At 43.6% G+C, this 16903-nt stretch overlaps 1 pseudogene; it reads left to right on the forward strand.

Annotated features, from left to right (window-relative positions):
• Nucleotides 1–12828: 12828 nt before the first annotated feature.
• On the forward strand, nucleotides 12829–16676 carry LOC104670993 (annotated as a pseudogene).
• Nucleotides 16677–16903: the final 227 nt, after the last annotated feature.

Genomic DNA, 16903 nt, shown 5'->3' on the forward strand with positions numbered 1-16903 from the left:
GTTGGCGGGGACCCGGAAGTGAGTGACCACGAGAGCCCCTCCCTCCACCCAAAGGGCATCACGCCCGGCCTTTGGACGAGCCCACAGGCCAGAGACTGGGGCGGGAAGTGCTAGAGTAACAGTCATAGTGTCCGGTCTTGTAGGCCCACCACCCCTCTATGTTTGGATTTGCTCATTCCATCTCCATGGCAGCACGCAGGCCGCCGGAAAAACGCAAAGCGCTGATTGGCTAAGAGTCTCAGTTCCTATTGGCTAGAGCCCGAAGCCAGTGAGGGACTATTCTTCAATCTTAAGTGGGTGCTGAGGCTAGAGTGTGAAGTCCTGGGCCGTCGTCAGTTTTTTCTCTTCCCCTCCCCACTGTACTGTTTCCTTCCATTCTCTTCTTTCTGGCGTCTTCTGGGAGCCCAGGTGGACGTGGTGGCATAGTCTGGATAACCAACGGCGGCGCCGAAGCAGGGGTCCCAGAGTCCTCACCATTTAGAAAAGAGAAGGCTGTGAATTACCTTCCTTCTTGGAGATGGAGGAAACAGATCCCAAGTTGATTGTGTAACCTAAAAATAACAGTTCCAAGCCCCCCTGCCAACTGAGTGGACCCCTCCTCTAGGCCAAAGGCATGCCAAAGTTAACCTGAAGAACTAGCACAGGCCATGATGGGAAGATGGGGTGGGACAGGCTTCATTATACCCTCCTCCCGTTGGAATACAGGCACAGCTGACCAGCATTAACATTAAACAGAGACCATAAGACTGACGAAACAGACTTTTTGCAGCAATAAGATATCTACATGGCAGCAAGCCCCGAAAGACATTGAAGTATTTTATCCATATATATATATATGCACACACACATATACATATATACTCTTAAAAATATATATACATATATACGCATATATATATTTTGAGACGGAGTCTCACTCCATCACACAGGCTAGAGGGCAGTGGCACAATCTCGGCTCACTGCAACCTCCGCCTCCTGGGTTCAAGTGATTCTCCTGCCTCAGCCTCCCAAGTAGCTGGGATTACAGGCGTGTGCCACCACACCGACTAATTTTTAGTAGAGACGGGGTTTCGCCATGTTGGCCAAGCTGGTCTTGAACTCCTGACCTCAGTTGATCCACCCACCTTGGCCTCCCAAAGTGCTGGGATTACAGGTGTGAACCACCGTGCCCAGTCAAATATATTTCTTTGACGTATTTTGAAATGGCTTTGCAGCGCTATTTCTTCTTGGGGGGAATCGACATTCTGTGACGAATCCCCTTGTCTTTCCAGGTCTTTTCCCTGATGCTGGAGAGAATTAACTAAGAACCTGACATCTGTTTTAAGTCTGATAAAAAACATTTACAATCTATTCTCTCTGAAACCTGTTACATAGAGGCTTCATCTGCATAACAAGAACCCTGGTCTCTGCAACCTTTTATCCCAACCCAGACACTGCTTTCTGTTGGTTCCAGGTCTTTATATAATAACTCTTTTAACCAATTGCCAATTGTAAGGTATATGGATGTGCTTTGGTCAAGGAATAGGCCAAGGTGGGTATCTGGGCCAGAGTGACTCAGCGAGTTTAGGATACAGGCGCATATTCCACTTGTTATATAACTTGTTTATGTAAGTTCATATTTGAATCTGAGTCACTGTTATCTGTTGAAGGTATAACTGCCCTACTGATACTGTGCACAGGGCTGAGTTCGGCACAGCACGACCTGGTTCGTGCACTGGTGCCCAGAGTAATGCTACTAACCCCTCTAAGGGAGAGCGGTTGCCCTTAAGGTGGGCAGAGGGGAGCTGAGCCAGGAACCAGCTTTTGCCCAGACGGAGAATTAAGCTGCTGACCCTGACAGACCTGGCTTTGCAGGCCAGGGTGTGCAGCTGCAGGCATGGGGGCAACAGGAGCCACAGAGCCAGAGCAGACAGTCGAGATAAAGCTGGACAGTGTGGGAGAGCTAGTGCGATTAAGCTGCTGATGAGAGAGCTGCTGAATAAAACTATATTTCACTTGCCTACATGCCCCCCACCCCAACTAGTGTTCTTTCAGCTATTCACCCATCCACCCACTCCCCTTGGACTTCAGCTGGGGTTGGAACTTGACAATTGGCGTAGTCGTGGCATAACACCAATCACCTCTTAAATCCACCCTGATGTAGAAGCTCTTTCCAGCTTTCCTGACCCAACCATTACCTTATGTTATGTATTGATTGGTATCTTATTTCTCCGTAAAACATGTGAAACCAAGCTGCAGCTCGGTCACCTTAGCTGTCAGGCCTCTGAGCCCCAGCTAAGCCATCATATCCCCTGTGACCTGCATGTACACATCCAGCTAGGCTGAAGCAACTGAAGATCCACAAAGGAAGTGAAAATAGCCTTAACTGATGACATTCCACCATTGTGATTTGTTTCTGCCCCACCCTACCTGATCAATGAAATTTGTAATCTCCCCCACCCTTAAGAAGGTTCTTTGTAATTCTCCCCACACTTGAGAATGTACTTTGTGAGATCCACCCCCTGCCTGCAAATATTGTTCCTAACTCCACTGCCTATCCCAAAACCTATAAGAACTAATAATAATCCCACCACCCTTTGCTGACTCTCTTTTCAGACTCAGCCCGCCTGCACCCAGGTGAAATAAACAGCCTTGTTGCTCACGCAAAGCCTGTTTGGTAGTCTCTTCACACGGACGCGTGAGACATTAGCCGCATGTTCTTAGGGCCTCTTGAGACTGCCTCGAGCCATGGCCACTCAGATTTGGCTCAGAATAAATCTCTTTAAATATTTTACAGAGTTTAACTCTTTTTGTCAACCATCACTTAAGGCTTTCAAAGCTCCACACTTGCAAATTTCAACCACCAGACACATTGGAACCTGTACTCCAGCCTGAGTAACAGAGCAAAACCCTCTCTCTAAAAAGGAAACATAAAAAGAAATTTTATTTTTTGCTAATTTTACATGCATCATTATTTAATGCCTCTTTGTATGAAGTAACAAATAAATTTCTTTTCTGCAGCATTTAATGCAATCCTTTGCCTAAAGAAGGAAATTTCTATGTGCTTGAATGATTCTTTTTTTTTTTTTTGAGACGGAGTTTCACTCTTGTTGCCCAGGCTGGAGTGCAATGGCGTGATCTCGCCTCACCGCAACCTCCGCCTCCCGGGTTCAAGCAATTCTCCTGCCTCAGCCTCCTGAGTAGCTGGGATTATAGGAATGCGCCACCTCGCCCGGCTAAGTTTTTTTACTTTTAGTAGAGACGGAGTTTCTTCATTTTGGTCAGGCTGGTCTCGAACTCCCGACCTCAGGTGATCCGCCCACCTCGGCCTCCCAAAGTGCTGGGATTATAGGCGTGAGCCACCATGCCCGGTCGAGAGCTTCTTTATGATCATCCAGAGGTAAGAAAATGGACCAGCTCCCCACTTCAGCATCCTTCAGTGCAAAAGTGGTTTGCAAACTTTACCATCAGAATCACCTGGAGCTCTTGTTAAAACGTAGATTTCTGGCCCCACCTACAAAACTTCTGGTTCCGTATCTCAATGGGGCCTAAAATTTTGCATTTCTATCGAGTTACCAGGTGATGTCAATGTCGCAAGTTGAGCACCACACTTTTCAAACAACCATCTAGAAAAAATGTTCTGATCTCAGGTAAATCACATCTCCTTTTACTTCTAACCCTTCCTGCCTTCTCAAGAATCCCAGTATCCATTATCGTCAGTTCGGTGTATTTAACAGCTTTGGTAGGGAAAACGTTTCCTCATGGACTACTGCCAAATTAATGAAGATTAAAACTTTGAAATATTTTGTTTTTTCTGAGTTCTGATAAATAACCTAAAAGTTCATGTCAGAAGCAATATCAGATCCTGGGTCTTCTTAGCCTAAGTTCCTTGGATGCTTCTGTCAGAGGCATGCGAACCAGAGTGACTCCATCTTGAATAGGAGCTGGGTAAAATAAGGGTGAGACCTTCTGGGCTGCATTCCCAGGTGGTTAGGCATTTTTAGTCACGGGATGAGAGAGGAGGTTGGCACAAGCTACAGGTCAGAAGACCTTGCTGATAAAACAGGTTGCAGTAAAGAAGCCAGCCAAAACTCACCAAAACCAAGATGGTGACAAAAGTGGCCTTTGGTCACCCTCACTGTGCATTATATGCTAATTAAATGCATTAGCATGATAAAAGACACTCCCACCAGCGCCATGACAATTTACAAATGCCATGGCAACATCAGGAAGTTACTCTATTTGGTCTAGAAGTGGGAGGTACCCTCAGTTCTGGGAACTGCCCACCCTTTTTGCGGAAAACTTACGAATAATCCACCCATTGTATAGCATATATCAAGATATAGGCTGGGCATGGTGGCTGACGCCTATAATCCCAGCACTTTGAGAGGCCAAGGTGGGCAGATCACTTGAGATCAGGAGTTTAAGACCAGCCTGGCCAAAATGATGAAACCCCATCTCGACTAAAAATACAAAAATTAGCCGGGCATGGTGGCACACACCTGTAATCCCAGCTACTCGGGAGGCTGAGGTGGGAGAATTGCTTGAACCCGGACGGGGTCGGGGGCTGAGGTTGCAGTGAGCCAAGATGGCACCACTGCACTCCATCCTGGGCGACAGAGTGAGACCCTGCCAAAGAAAGGAAGGCAGGAGGGAGGGAGGGAAGGAAGGACGAAAGGAAGGGAGGGAGGGAGAGAGGGAGGGAAGGAGGCAGGCAGGCAGGCAGTCAGGAAGGAAGGAACTATAACAATTATCAGTCCAGGCCGGGCGCGGTGGCTCAAGCCTGTAATCCTAGCACTTTGGGAGGCCGAGACGGGCGGATCACAAGGTCAGGAGATCGAGACCATCCTGGCTAACACGGTGAAACCCCGTCTCTACTAAAAAATACAAAAAACTAGCCGGGCGAGGTGGCAGGCGCCTGTAGTCCCAGCTACTGGGGAGGCTGAGGCAGGAGAATGGCGTGAATCCGGGAGGCGGAGCTTGCAGTGAGCTGAGATCTGGCCACTGCACTCCAGCCCGGGTGACACAGCGAGACTCCGTCTCAAAAAAAAAAAAAAAAAAAAAACAATTATCAGTCCAGCAACCCAAGCTGCTGCCCTGCCTGTGGAGTAGCCATTCTTTTATTCCTTCACCTTCTTAATGAACTTACTTTCGCTTTCTTGTATGGATTCCCCTCGAATTCTTTCTTGCTTGAGATCCAAGGACCCTATTTTGGGGTCTGAATCGGGACCCCTTTCTGGTAACACTTCCAGGCAACACATGAACCTACAAAGACAATTACATTTTTGTATGCATGTGCATTTGTTTCTGGCTAGAGGGTCTGTGAGTTTGGTCAGATTCTCAAAGGTGCCAATGACTCAGAAAAGTTTAAGAACTCCTGCTATAGATAATTTTAAGACAATATCACAAAAGACAAACTAGAGAAAGCATGGACCATTTTAAGACAGTATCACAAAAGACAAACCAGAGAGGCCGGGTGCAGTGGCTCACGCCTGTAATCCCAGCACTTTGGGAGGCCGAGGCAGGCAGATCACGAGGTCAGGAGATGGAGACCATCCTGGCTAACATGGTGAAACCCCATCTCTACTAAAACTACAAAAAATTAGCTGGGCATGGTGGCAAGCGCCTGTAGACCCAGCTCCTCAGGAGTCTGAGGCAGAAGAATGGCGAGCGCCTGTAGACCCAGCTCCTCAGGAGGCTGAGGCAGAAGAACGGCGTGAATCCAGGAGGCGGAGCTTGCAGTCAACTGAGATGGCACCACTGCTCTCCAGCCTGGGCGACAGAGGGAGACTCTGTCTCAAACAAAAAAAAAAGATAAACCAGAAAAAGCATGGACCCTACTCAGTGACCACTACTGGTCCAAAATTAGACCTTGACAGACCTAAGTTCAATTTCAAAAAGCATAAAACAGTTGAGTGCTATTTAGATTCTTAAGTAGGACGAGAGCTGAAATGCCACGTTTTGAATTGCTTAAATTCCCAACTGCTTTCAGAGTGACCTTTGCTTTCATCTCAGTTTTAGATTTTCATTCTCATTATAATTGGTAAGAGTGGATCTGACATGGAGAATATCAATGTGGAGTTTATGCAGGCAAATTCTTCCTTCCAGAAACAACTAATGTCTCATCTTCCTCACTTCTAGATGATCATGAAGAACCTCTTGCCAGACTCAGTGGCTCACAGCTGTAATCCCAGTACTTTGGGAGGCTGAGGTGAGAGGATCACCTGAGCCTAGAAGATCAAGGCTGCAGTAAGTCATGATCGCACCACTGCCCTCCAGTCTGGACGATAGAGTGCGACCTTGTCTCAAAAAAATTAAAAACAAAAAAACTCTTAATTCAAGCACATAGAAGCTTCCTTTTTTAAGGCTGGGTGCAGTGTCTCACACCTGTAATGTCAGCACTTTGTGAAGCCAAGGCAGGCAAATTACCTGAGGTCAGAAGTTGAAGATCAACCTGGCCAACATAGTGAAACCCCGTCTCTACTAAAAATACAAAAAGTAGCCAGGCGTGGTGGTGGGTGCCTATAAAACCAGCTACTCAGGAGGCTGAGGCAGGTGAATCTCTTGAACCCGGGAGGCAGAGGTTACAGTGAGCAGAGATCATGCCACTGCACTCCAACCTGGGCAACAGAACAAGACTCTCAAAAAAAAAAAAAGAAAAAGAAAGAAACTTTCTTTTTTAGGCAAAGCATTGCATTAGATATTGCAGAAGAGAAAAAAAATATTCATACAAAGAAGTATATGAATAATAATAATAATAATAATGCATGTAAAGTTAGCAAGATATAAAATTCGTTTTTAAATTTCTTTTCTTTTTTTTTTTTTTTTTTGAGACGGAGTCTCCCTCTGTCTCCCAGGCTGGAGTACAGTGGCATGATCTTGGCTCACCACAACCTCCACCTCCTGTGTTCAAGCGATTATCCTGCCTCAGCCTCCCCAGTAGCTGGAATTATAGGCATCTGCCACCACGCCCAGCTAATTTTTGTATTTTTTAGTAGAGACGGGGTTTCACCATGTCGACCAGGCTGGTCTTGAACTCCTAACCTCAGGTGAACCACCCGCCACGGCCTTCTGAAATGCTGGGATTACAGGCATGAGCCATCACACCTGGCCTAAATTTCTTTTTTAGAGACAGGGCCTCCCTCTGTTGCCTAGGCTGCAGTGCAGTGGCATGATAATAACTCATTGTAGCCTCAAACTCCTGGGCTCAAGAGATTCTCCCATGTCAGCCTCCCTAGTAGCTAGGACTCCAGATGCACACCACCATGCCCGGCTAAGTGTGTGTGTGTGTGTGTGTGTGTGTGTGTGTGTGTGTGTGTGTGTGTGGAGATGGGGCCTGGGGTCTCACTATGTTGCCCAACCTGGTCTCAAGCAATCCTACCGTCTCAGACTCCCAAAGTGCTAGGATTACAGGCATGAGCCACCACACCCAAAAATGTTTATTATCTGAAGTATGCTTTACCCTCAAGTTCTAAAGGCACTAAAAAGGAGGAAAAAAAAAGTTTTATCATGTTTATTTTAAAATTCTTTTATTTCTACAAATTCATGGGGTAAGTGTGAAATTTTGTTACACGCATGTAATTCACAAATTCACAGTGATCAAGTCAGGGTATTTAGGGTGCCCATCACTCAAGTTCCATATCTTTTTGTAAAGTATTGTCACTCTACTCTGCTATCAAACATTTAATTTCTTCCATCTTACTATATTTTTGTACACTTTAACACACTTTACTTCATTATCCCCTCTCTCCGCACTCACCTTTCCCAGTCTCTGTAATTTATCTTTTCACTTCGTACCTCCATGTGATCAATGCTTTTAGCTTCCACATATAAGTAAGAGCATGAAATATTTGTCTTTTTGTGCCTGGCTTATTTCACACAAAATAATGGCCTCCAGTTCCATCCATGTGGCTACAAATGACATTGTTTCATTATAGAAAAAATAAATGAAGGAAAAGGAAAACAAATTAAGAAAATCCACTTGAATACTGGAGAGCAGTTAGAACAAAGAATACTTATTTCGAAGGCTCTGAAGGACTTCACGGGTGCTCAGGGTGGCCCCTAAGACAGACTCTCCACCTCTACTTAGAAGGGAACAAAAATAAGACACTTGGGAAAGGCTACAACTGTCCTCATAAAATAATGTAGACTTAAGATTCAAGGTGAAGAACTGAACACATGAATTTACCGCAAATACTCCTAAAAGCTCACTACAATGACTGAATTGGGATTGAGGTACTTAAGGGTACTTAAGAACAAGCAAGGGAACCATCATTAGGTGGAAGTCCTGAAGCATTTTTTGGAACACAGAAAAGTACTTGACTTTAGACAAACAGAGGATTCATAGCAACTGCACCTCAGCCACTAACATGTTAGTCCTGGAGGATTTATCCTCATCTTGTTAATGAATGAAAAGAATTCCACCTTTAACACCAGCAGATCTCATCACCCAAGGCAAGTTTCTCCATGTAGTAACATTTACCTTCAAGGTGAAACATGGAAATACTTTCTAAACAATATGAACAAAAGGCTTGGGACAGTGGAGAATGAATGAAAATCTGGCTTTTGAACCACAAAGCCTTTCCTTAAGCCCCTTTCCTGCAAACATAATGGCAATTACTCTTCTAATCTTCAATTTAAAAATTGGAATGTTATTTATTGGGAAAGAGATTTGTACAAGAAATACTGACATCTGGCAAAAGAGAGTATTTCCTATTTTTTTGTTGTTTTGTTTTTTTGAGACAAGGTCTGGCTCTATCGACCAGGCTGGAGTGCAGGGCGTGATCTCGACTGGCTGCAACCTCTGCCTTCTGGGCTCAAGTGATCCTTCCATCTCAGCATCCCAATAGCTGGGACTACCGGTGTATGCCATGATGCCCAGATAATTTTTCTATTTTTTGGAGAGATGGATTTTTGCGTGTTGCCCAGTCTGTTCTTGAACTCATGAGCTCAAGCGATTCTTTGGCCTACACCTCCCAAAGTGCTGGGATTATAGGCTTGAGTCTCCACAGCATCTGGGCCACATTTCCTAATTTAAAAATAAAACAAAAACAAACAAACAAGAAAACCAGGACCGGGCATGGCGGCTCATGCCTGTAATCCCAGCACTTTGGGAGGCCAAGGCGGGCTGATCACCTGAGGTCAGGAGTTCAAGACCAGCCTGACCAACATGGAGAAACCCTGTCTCTACAGAAAATACAAAATTAGCCAGGCATTGTGGCACATGCCCGTAATCTCAGCTACTTGGGAAGCTAAGGCAGGAGAATGGTGTAAACCTGAGAGGCAGAGGTTGCAGTGAGCCGAGATCGCGCCATTACACTCCGGCCTGGGCAACAAGAGCGAAACTCCGTCTCAAAAAAAAAAAAAAAAAAAAAAAAAAAAAAAAAAAACAGAAATAAAACTATGCTTCTAGATGTCATTTTTTAAAAAAAACTCACTACCTCATCACCATAAAATGAAGTTTACCAATCAATAACCCCCCAATGTGCAGCAAACACTGAATGAACCTTTTAGTGCCTTACTATTACATATGTGAGCACACAGTCAGACATATTAAGATATGTGGCCGGGCACAGTGGCTCACGTCTATAATCCCAGCACTTTGGGAGGTGAAGGCGGGCAGGTCACCTGAGGTCAGGAGTTCAAGACCAACCTGGCCAGCATGGTGAAACCCTGTGTCTACTAAAAATGCAAAATTAGCAGGGAGTGATGGTGCATGCCTGTAATCCCAGCTACTCAGGAGACTGAGGCAAGAGAATCACTTGAACCCGGGAGGCAGAGGCTGCAGTGAGCCGAGATCTCGCCATTGCACTATAGCCTGGGCAACAAGAGTGAAACTCCATCCCAAGAAAAAATTGAAAAAGAGAGAAATATCAAGATATTTGAGGAAAGACTCTAACACGAAAGCCATTAAAATAAGCAAACCAATAAATCAAATGACTAAAAAAAAATGCAGAAAGCAAGTGAAAAACTTTAACAATTATAATTAGCATCACCAAAAGCAAGTGAAAAGGTGTAGTACCCATAGTTTGCATATTTTTATTTTACTTTTTACCAAATTCTTGTTCACCAGAGCTTGCATTTTATTTTATTTTATTTTATTTTATTTTATTTTATTTTATTTTAATTTATTTTATTTATTTTAGATGGAGTTTCACTCTTGTTGCCCAGGTGGGAGTGCAATAGCTCAATCTCAGCTCACCACAACCTCTGCCTCCCGGGTTCAAGTGATTCTCCTGCCTCAGCCTCCCAAATAGCTGGGATTACAAGCGCCCACCACCACACCCAGCTAACTTTTGTATTTTTAGTAGAGACAGGGTTTCACCACGTTGGCCAGGATGTTCTCAAACTCCTGACCTCGCTATCTGCCCGCCTTGGCCTCCCAAAGTGCTGGGATTACAGGTGTGAGCCACTGCACCCAGCCACATTTTATTTTTGATCAAGACATTTAAAAGTCTTTTTTTTTTTAATTGGCAGTCAAATAGATTTTATTAGCCTATATGTTATTTGGGTTTTGGAATTTATTGAAATTCTCTTTGTGGTCTAATGAAGGGCTACTATTTTTTTAATGTACCACAAAAGTTTGGAAAGAAGACGTATCGTATTTGTTGAGTTCCAAATATCATATGCATATTTTCAAGCTTATTAACTGACATGTACAAGTCTTCTAAACCCTCTTTTTATGTGGCATTGTCCTACTTACTCTGTCAGTTCCTGAGAAAGGTGTTTTGAAGTTGCTCATTATGGTTATGAATTTGCCAATTACATGTTGGATTTAGTTTCAAGACAATGAACTTAGAAAAGTAACAACAAAGCTGGACGCGCTGGCTCACGCCTGTAATCCCAACACTTTGGAAGGCTGAGGCGGCAGATCACTTGAGGTCAGGAGTTAGAGACCAGGCTGGACAACATGCTGAAACAATGTCTCCACTAAAAATATAAAAATTAGCCAAGTGTGATTGCAGGTGCCTGTGATCCCAGCTATTCTGGAGGCTGAGGCATCACTTGAATCCAGGAGGCGGAGGTTGCAGTGAGCTGAGATCATGCCACTGCACTCCAGCCTAGGCAACAGAGCGAGACTCCATCTCAAAAACAAAAATAGAAAAAAAAGAAAAGAAAAGAAAAAGAGAAAAAGAAAAATAACAACAAAAATGATCACAGTGGAAACAGAAGAAAAGCATTACTAAAGATAAAAAGCAGAAATTAATGAAATAGAAGGGAAAAATCCACTAGCCAGGGGCATAAATTTAGAAGGCAGGAGATGGTTTCTATGGTGCTATTCCAGGTTGTAAAGCTGGCCATGATGTCGTGGGGTCTGGAGTCCTCTTTAGGATATAGTGTGCTCCACTCTCAGATTACCAATTGAGGGAATGGATTATCCTAGAGACAGAAACTGGAGCCTGCGAGCTTCAAGACTGATGCTCCCCTTTACTCTGGAAGACCTGGGAAGTAGCATGATAATTCTTCCAGCACTAGTGTATTAGTGAATACACTGGAAGAGCCAGACACCCTCTCCCTCTTGGATGGGAGATTTTCACCCTTATAATAACAACCTAAGAGTCCTTAAAATTTGTGGCCTTCTGGGATGTCTTTTTCCTTTAATAACCATATTAATGACTCTAGCATCCATTGCACATACTTGGCAACTCCAGACTAGACTGGATTTTCTGGGAAATAATATTTTTTGGTCTTTTCTCACAACAAATTCCTTACGTCTTGCTTCCTTCTCAGCATCTTATCTCTAGCACATGCTAGTCTCATCTGACCCTGCTTCCCCTCACACATTTGATAGTGTAGAAGGGGGCCTTTGTTTCCTCTATTCTTATAAGTTCTGTGACCTGTGACTTTCACTGACAAAAGACAGATTAACAGGAGAAAAGCATACAAATTTTATTTGATAATATTCTAAATTTTATGTGCACATGGAGGCCTTCGTAGAAAAGAAAGGAAGACTCAAATAAATGACTAAACCCAGGGGCTTATATATCATTTTAACAAAGAGCAATAAATTGTAGAAACACAAAGAGGCAATGGAAAAAGAGATTTGAGCTAGGGGGCAGTAAATTACAGGAAAGTGATTGGAAACATATGGGGGAAATTAATGGAAGTGTTTTAATGTTTTTTTAAGATGGAGTCTCTGTTACACAGGCTAGAGTGCAGTGGTGTAATCTGAGCTCCCTGCAACCTCTGCCTCCTGGGTTCAAGTGATTCTCCTGCCTCAGCTTCTCGAGTAGCTGGGCCTACACGTGTGTGCCACCACACCTGAATAATTTCTGTATTTTTGGTAGAGATAGGGTTTCACCATGTTGACCAGGGTGGTCCTGAACTCCTAGCCTCAAGTGATCAACCCATCTCAGCCCCTCAAAATGTTGGGATTACAGGTGTGAGCCACTGCACCCAGCCAGATGTATTATTTTTATAAGGTTTGTTTCTGTAGATTCATGTTGGTGTCAATTCCCCACCTCCATTGATAAGAATGTTCTCCTTTTCCTGGTGCAGGGAGGGTACTTTCTGGCAGGAAATTTATGCCCTCCTTTTAGGTAGAAAGAGGAGATTAGGGAATCCTTCCTGCGTCTGCTGTTTCTCTCATCCAAGTATTAACAGGCCTGACCCTGAAATCAGCTGTCTCTTAATTGTCTTCAGTTCAAAATAATCAATATGTCTAAGTAGCATGTTTTGGGATGGCATGTTCTGATCTTCTTCAACAGTACCTTTAAAAGTACTTTCCTTCTCCTTCTTCATTCCCCAAAGCCCATGTTACTCTGTGACACATACTTTTACTGAACGTGTGGCAATAACAGAGAGAAGTTCCAGCATAGAAAGAAAACAACTTAAAATTGAGTATTAAACATGGTGATGGTAAGGGTGTTAGAAAGCAGGCAGATGCACATTGCTGATGGGAGAGCAGTTCGGCAGTATTCATGAAAATGGTAATTGCACATCCCCATTCGATCCAGCAATTCCACTTCTAGGAAGTGGCATGATCTCGGCTCACTGCAACCTCCACCTGCTGGGTTCCAGTGATTCTCCTGCTGCGGCCTCCCAAGTAGTTGGGACTACAAGCACGCATGACCCATATCTGGCTAATTTTTGTATTTTTTAGTAGATATGGGATTTCACTATGTTAGTCAGGCTTGCCTCCAACTCCTGACCTCAAGTGATCTGCCTGCCTCAGTCTCCCGAAGTGCTGGGATTACAGGTGTAAGCCACAGCGCCCGGCCTGTACATCATATGATTTAAATGAATATTTTAAAATTATATATATGTGTATACAATTATATGTGTGCATATCCACACGTGTAATATATAAAATATCTATAATGTATATATGTGTATATATGCATATATACGTACACATTAAAGATATGTAAATGTGTATATGTATTATACACATATGAATGCATAATACACATATAAATGCATATATTCTGATTTTCTTCAACAGTTCTTTTAAAAGAACTGTTTGCATATACATTTGTATATGTATATACGTATATATGTATATATACATGTGAGCATGATGCCTCACACTCTAGGGCTCTGCCTGAAGCTTTTTCTATTTTCCCTTCTCACCTCTTCTACCCCCTCTTTCTTCCTTGTCTTCAGGGAAAAATTTATAAGTCCTATTATGTTATCTGGGGCAGCATTTGAAATCTCTATTAATCACTTCCCTCTAGATGAAACTGACCTAATCTGTTATCTGCAAACATCATTAAAGAATCTTCCTAAACAAATGTCTCCCATCCCTGATTTTTACCTTTAGCAATTCAAAGAATTTGCAGATTATTATAATTTAAAGTTTTCTCTTACAAATTCAGGTCAAACTATTAGGTCAGCCTCCCTGAACAATCTCCGATAGAACAAGGGAGAGATGCTCTCTCCTTGTCCAGAATAAAAGCTAGTTTCCTTTCCTCTTTCCTGGTACAGAGTTAACACTGAAAAGAACATTCTTATACATCAATCTTGGCAAACATGTCAGGTTTTTTGTCTGAGGATAAATTCCTATGTGATAGGGTGGTGTCAACAGTTTAACATTTCCTCTGTGGCTTTATTTATTTATTTATTATAATTTTTTTTTGAGACGGGGTCTTGCTCTGTCGCCAGGCTGGAGTGTAGTGGTGCAATCTCGGCTCACTGCAACCTCCACCTCCGGGTTCCAGCGATTCTCCTGCCTCAGGCTCCTGAGTAGCTGGGATTACAGATGCCCGCCACCATGCCAGGCTAATTTTTGTATTTTTAGTAGAGACAGGGTTTCACCAAGTTGGCTAGGATGGTCTCGATCTCTTGACCACCCACCTCGGCCTCCCAAAGTGCTGGGATTACAGGCGTGAGCCACTGTACCCGGCCCCCTCTGTGGCTTTAAAAACATTATTATTTGTCAGGCACAGTGGCTTGCACCTCTAATCCCAGCACTTTGAGAGGCTGAGGTGGGCAGATCACTTGAGCTCAGGAGTTGAAGACCAGCCTGGGCAATAGAGTGAAAGCCCATTTCTACCAAAAATACAAAAAAAAAAACCCGGGTGTGTTGGTGCAAGCCTATAGTTGAGTTACTCATGAGGCTGAGACAGGAGGGTGGTTTGAGCCCGGGAAACAGAGGTTGCAGTGAGCTGAGATTGTGCCACTGCACTCCAGCCTGGGCAACACAGCAAGACACTGTCTCAAAAAAAAAAATTATTATTAAGCTTAGAAAGGCATTTATCATTTGGAGAGCAGATATTTGCATATTTTTCTACTTTCATTCTTTTAATTTTTACATAAAATTATTTAATCCATCCAGAATTTATTTTGGTGAACATTGGGAAATTAGGACATAACTTTATTACCCCTCAGAATGCTTAGCCAATTATCTCAGCACTAAAATTCTCCCTTTCCTCGGGAACTTGTGATGCTTTCCTCATTATAGACTGACTTTTTGATATATGCATTAAGGTCTGTTTCTAGCTTATTAATTTTGCTCCATGGGGCTCTATTTTTGCACTAGTTGGAGATGGTTCTTAATAATTTTGTTTTAAATTTTTATAACAAGGAAAAAAATTATCTGCAAAGAATGAGGGAACAGAGATGATAATGAAGACATAAAAGGGGGAAATGGTTAAGACAAGACAGTGTAGTGTGTGTAATGAGGAGTCATTTAGAGTTGAATAACTAAGGCACTGAGCTGCTCTAATGGCTTGGCTATGGGTGGAGAAAATCAGGTTATGATTAGAGAAAAAGTCTTCCATCAGTACTCTGTGGAACCCGCATCAATTTAAAAGCAGAATCTGGCTGGGCACAGTGGCTCACGCCTGTAATCCCAGAACTTTGGGAGGCCGAGGTGGGCTGATCACCTGAGGTCAGCAATTCAAGGCCAGCCTTGTCAGCATGGTGAAACCCAGGCTCTACAAAAAAATACAAAAATTAGCCGGACGTGGTGGCACATGCCTGTAATCCCAGCTACTCGGGAGGCTGAGGCAGGAGAATCACTTGAACCTGAGGCAGAGGACGCAATGAACTGAGATCGTGCCACTGCACTCTGGCCTGAGCGACAGAGCAAGACTCTGTCTCAAAAAAATTAAAAGTAGAATCTAAGGATTCCTATGTATTCTCCATTCCTTTATTCAACAAATATATATTGAGGATCTACTATGTGTTGGACACTATATTATCCTGAATCTAAATCAGTGATCAAAAAGATAGGATCGGGTGGTTTGAAAACCATGGTTTGGGTACCAGCAGAGTCTGCAATGGAAGAGTTGACACCTCCACTATTGTCAGTAGAGCTCTGCAACTTGATGGAAGGTTTTGATCCCTCGGTTCCCCTGAGGACACCTCAGGAATGCCTGAGGCGGGTCCAGATTGAAGCAGCACAATGTCCAGATGTTGTGGTAGCACAAATTGACCCAAAGGAGTTGAAAAGGAAGGCCGGGAGCAGTGGCTCATGCCTGTAATCCCAGCACTTTGGGAGGCCAAGGCAGGCAGATCACGAGGTCAGTAGTTCAAGACCAGCCTGGCCAGCATGGTGAAACCCTGTCTCTACCAAAAAGACAAAAAATTAGCCTGGCATGGTAGTGCACACCTATAATCCCAGATTCTCAGGAGGCTGAGGCAGGAGAATTGCTTGAACCTGGGAGGTGGAGATTGCAGTGAGCTGAGATTGCACCATTGCACTCCAGCCTGGGCAACAGGAGCAAAACTCCATCTCAAAAACAGAAAAAAAGTTGAAAAGGAAGCAAAGTGTGAATCTTTTTCTTTCAGGATGCCAACTGGCCCCTGAAGGTTATTCCCCCACACTTCAGTGGCAACAGCAACAAGTGGCACTGTTTCCAACTGTTGGACAGAATGTGAACAAACACAGAAGTCACTGGAAATCACAACAGTTGGATAGTAATGTGACGATGCCAAAACCTGAAGATGAATAAGGCTGGAAGAAATCTTCTCTGGGTGAAAAGTTATGTGCTGACGGGGCTGTTGGACAAGCCACAGTCGAAAGTCCCGGAGTAGATTCTGCACAACGAAGATGGCTTTATGCTTTATGGACTTGTCTGGAAAAGCCTTTATTACCTCAGGCTCATTCACTGATTTGGCAGCTTGCAAGGTGCTGTGAAGTGAGGCTCTTAGTGGAGAGCAAAGATGATGAGAAGGTTCCTACTTTGAATTTATTAGTCTGCTTGGTTAGCAGGTATCTTGACCAATGTGATTAAGCTGATGAGCCATCTTGATGTAGCTGATCTCTCAGCGATAGAAGATATCTCTCACAAAGGCAGCTTAACTCTGAGGAAATGCAATGCCAATTCAACTACAGATTACAACACATCTTCAACACTATGTGAGGAGTTCACATCTTACCCTGTGCCATTCAGGTTGATACTCAGAATATAGGTTGTATTGATTTGAATGTCTGAAATATCAATGAAAAATCAACCCCCAGTTTTTGATGAACAGTTTG

The sequence above is a fragment of the Rhinopithecus roxellana genome, chromosome 1, assembly GCF_007565055.1.
Source record: "Rhinopithecus roxellana isolate Shanxi Qingling chromosome 1, ASM756505v1, whole genome shotgun sequence".
Lineage (NCBI taxonomy): Eukaryota > Metazoa > Chordata > Mammalia > Primates > Cercopithecidae > Rhinopithecus > Rhinopithecus roxellana.